The 4,078-nt window shown below is 41.7% G+C and overlaps 4 non-coding genes across 4 annotated transcripts; all 4 read right to left on the bottom strand.

Moving 5' to 3' along the window:
* Nucleotides 1-1,080: 1,080 nt before the first annotated feature.
* On the bottom strand, nucleotides 1,081-1,152 carry TRNAA-UGC. Its single transcript has one exon. It is a non-coding gene; the product is annotated as a tRNA-Ala (tRNA).
* Nucleotides 1,153-2,177: 1,025 nt separating this feature from the next.
* Nucleotides 2,178-2,249, bottom strand: TRNAA-UGC. Its single transcript has one exon. It is a non-coding gene; the product is annotated as a tRNA-Ala (tRNA).
* Nucleotides 2,250-2,979: 730 nt separating this feature from the next.
* TRNAA-UGC lies at nucleotides 2,980-3,051 on the bottom strand. Its single transcript has one exon. It is a non-coding gene; the product is annotated as a tRNA-Ala (tRNA).
* Nucleotides 3,052-3,775: 724 nt separating this feature from the next.
* TRNAA-UGC lies at nucleotides 3,776-3,847 on the bottom strand. The gene has a single exon. It is a non-coding gene; the product is annotated as a tRNA-Ala (tRNA).
* Nucleotides 3,848-4,078: the final 231 nt, after the last annotated feature.

The following is a 4,078-nucleotide window of genomic DNA, read 5'->3' as shown; positions in this document are numbered from 1 at the left end:
GACCTGGCAATGATGATCAGCAAGACACAACTACGGGAGCATACGAACCAACTAAACATGAGCTACGAGAAATATGACATGAAGATCAGTGTCAGCAAGACCGAAGTCATGACAGCTTGCAGGAGACCAGGCGAACTGGATATCAACATCAATGAATCCCAACTAAAATAAAACTGTGAGTTCAAATACATGGGCAACATTTTCACAGAAAATAGCTAACTACGAGTAGATCGGAGAATAGAAACTAGATGCCAGAAAGCTAATGCAGTCAGCTATCAACTCGCCCCTCTCCTGAAATATCCCCACACCCACAAGAGCACCAAGGCGAAGCTCATCAAAGCCATTCATATAAAACCTGCGCTCACGCATCAGTGCCAGACATGGTCCCTGACAAAAGCCCTCGGGCGGAAACTGGTCACATTCGAAATAAATGTCTGAGAAGAGTGGTGAACGAGAGAAGACGAGACAAGACAAAAAATGAAGTCATAAGAGGCATGATAGGAGCAACGCCAGTCCTGCCACACATTGAGAAACAGAGGACCATTTGGTTCGGACACCTCACGCGGATGCCTTCATACCAACCAGCTCTGGGAGCATACAACACTCACACACACACCCACACACACAGACACAAACAGACACACACACACACACACACACACACACAAACACACACACACACACACACACACACACACACACACACACACACACACACAGACAGAGTAAATATTATAGTGCAAGGGAAGTAACAATGCAGACTGTTCATATTGTCAGAACACCGCTGCTATGCACTGGTTATTGCCCCTGCTTCAGGATAGGATTGGTTGCTGAAGTAAGTAATAAAGGGGAGAGCAGTTCGAAATGTAAATACATTAAACTTGTATAAATACGTGATGTACATTTTATATATTTAAAAAATAAACAAAAAATAAACAAAACAACAGCAACAAGTACTCTGTAGATTAAACTTTAAGTTCCTTCCTCGTCTTAAAAAAAGACAAACTCTATTCTGTCACGTTCCGGTATCTCTCAGGGTCATTTTCCTCTTTTCTCTCAAAAAGGTTCAGACAAAAAGTTTGGAGATGCCGGGGTTCGAACCCGGGGCCTTTCACATGCAAAGCGAACGCTCTACCGCTGAGCTACATCCCCAGACACTTGAAATAGCTGGTTTGATTGTTAAGTCTTCTATTTCATCGCTACGTCCTGATCGATCTCAGAACACGTTGTCACATCTGGTTATGTTTGCCAATGGACCTCCTTTCCTCCTTCCCTCCTCGCCTTCACAACCTAGTCGTTTTAATTCCCGTTTCTTATATATACTGACATTCAAAAGAAAGGCACCACTCATTTGTTTGTTATTGTGTAAAACGTTTAATCTTTTGAGTCGTTACACTTTTCACTTCACAGTGGTAATATTAAATTCTTTAAAAAGTAGGTCATATTTTAAGAACAACATTTTGGTAATTAAATTAGAGTTCAGAGCACAACCCCCCCCCCCCCACACACACACACACTCACGTACACACTCGAAAATTCGCACATTTTTCCCGACTACATGGCGAACCTTTTCGATAATTTGTTTCATCGGAAGTATAGAAATTTGTTTATCAAAATACAGCAATAACTTTGATTATTTGCAGCCCCCCTCCCCTCCCCCCGCCCAAAAAAATGGGGATAGATTTAAGTCAACATCAGGGAAATCCAGCCGTAGGCACGCTCTGCGCCTTTCTGCTGTTGCAAGGTCAGTCAACACCAGCAAGAAAAACTTATCAAACTGATTTAGTCCATAATTTGACAATGTTACTCATAGTGCTGTGAGTTCTTTGCCGTCTCAGTCGGACAGAGCTTAGTTTAGTTTTAATAAGAGTTTACCGGCACTAGCAAAGCAATAAGGTCATGTAAGTGCCGGAGAGAATAGATGGTTTACAAGAGAGTAACATACACAAAAAGAAGGAGGAGAGAAAAGGACGACAGGACGTGTTTGATAGGAAAGAAGGAGCCAACCACACCAGAGCACCCGTCAACCACCAACTCGGATCGAGAGATCTACTGTCCAACATAAGAAACAGGCTCACAGGAAAGAGAAGAGAACTAGAGAAAAGGTTCAACAGAGATAAATACTGCTTAGAAGTACGAGATTCCCGCCTGCTTGTCCACTGATCAGACAAAAAAGTTGGAGATGCCGGGGTTCGAACCCGGGGCCTTTCACATGCAAAGCGAACGCTCTACCGCTGAGCTACATCCCCACACATTAGAAAGAGCTGGCGTGATTTCAAGTCTTCGTTTTATCGCTACGTCCTGATCGATCTCAGAACACTTTGTCCCATTTGGTTACGTTGACCTTCGAGATCAGCTGCTCCCCCTTCTAGTTTTCTTTTCATTCCCGTTTAGTGGCTTCAGTTATCTTTATTCACTTTTTCGGTCTTTGTATTAATTTTTTTGACAATTTCTGATGCTGTATATGTGATGTATCTTCTAGAATTTTTAGGCATCTTTGGAAATCATAATGAGAATATGGTGCATAGAAAGCCAAGAATGAATAATAGCTGACTAGCGAAACAACAATAGAAACGACAAATTTAAACAATTGAAAGACGTGAGACTTTTCTTAAAATCACGTCCTACCCCCCCCCCCTCTCCCCCCACACCCTTTCATCCTTCCTTACAATATTATGCCCAAAAAATAGAAAACGTTTTCCGCTACGGAAAGCTGACGCAGACAAGAAAGCGTCAACAATGTCTCTCACAGTGCTGAGCATTCTTTGACGTCTCGTTCGTTCTGAATTGTCCAAAATCAGAAAGTGGCTCACATTAAAGAGAAGAGTTTCAACAGAGATAAATACTGACAATGGCACCATCTATAATGACGTTGAATCCTCCCAACAGCAGAGTTCAGCCAGAACTCTTCTCGGCTCACTGCGTCTTATATCATAAAATATATTCCCATCCTCTTGTCCTCTGATCAAACAAAAAAGTTGGAGATGCCGGGGTTCGAACCCGGGGCCTTTCACATGCAAAGCGAACGCTCTACCGCTGAGCTACATCCCCGTACACTAGAAACAGCGAGCTTGATTTTAAGTCTTTATTTTATCTTTAAAGTCCTGATCGATCACAGAACACTTGGTCCCATCTGGTTACGTTGGCTTTCAGCCCCTTTCTTGTTTTTTTCATTATTCCCGTATAGTGGCTTCAGCTATCTTAATTCACTTTATTATAACTTTGTATGTTCATCTGCTTGACAATATCTTAGGCCCTATATGCGATAATTTTTTGGGGCATCTTTGGAAATCATATGAGAATGATGCAGAGAAAGCAAAGAGGGAAGATAGCGAGATAACGTCACACACAGAAGCAAGTTTAAAAATTGAAAGTCGATGAATTTCTTAAATATCACCCCTCTCCCCCATCCCCTTTCGCCCTCTTATTCAAAAAGTCTACAATATTATGCCCCCAAAAAAATTCGAACATTTTTTACGCTATGAAAAGACGACGTGAACAAGGAAACACTTCCAATATGTTCATACTGTTGTGTCTTCTTTGCTCTCTCGGTCGCTTTGAGCTATCTACTGGCCAACAACAGAAACTGACCCACAGTAAAGAAAAGAGAACAAGTGAGAAAGTTCAACAGAAATAGAGAATGACAGTGGCACAATCTATGGTGACTTGGAATCCTCTAGACAGAAAAAGATCAGACATAGCGCTTTTCGACTTACTGCATCATGATAGTGAAGACATTTTCTGTCCACTCGTTAAAGTATCGGACAAAAAAAGTTGGAGATGCCGGGGTTCGAACCCGGGGCCTTTCACATGCAAAGCGAACGCTCTACCGCTGAGCTACATCCCCTCACATTTGAAATAGTAAGCCTGATGTTAATTCTTTATTTGATAGTTTTGTTCTAATCGATCTCAGAACACTTTGTCCCATCTGGTGGTGTTAGCTTTCAGCTCCTCCCTTTCCTAGTTTTCTCTTCATTCCAGTAGTGGCTTTAGTTTTCTTAATTTGTTTGGTCTTTTTATACCAATCTATTTGAAAATGTCACATGCAGTAAATATTAAAGATGATTTTATATACCGT

The sequence above is a fragment of the Aplysia californica genome, unplaced genomic scaffold, assembly GCF_000002075.1.
Source record: "Aplysia californica isolate F4 #8 unplaced genomic scaffold, AplCal3.0 scaffold00040, whole genome shotgun sequence".
NCBI classification, from domain to species: domain Eukaryota; kingdom Metazoa; phylum Mollusca; class Gastropoda; order Aplysiida; family Aplysiidae; genus Aplysia; species Aplysia californica.
Note: the sequence above shows the minus strand (reverse complement) of the source record. Positions and strands in the feature narration are given on the sequence as shown.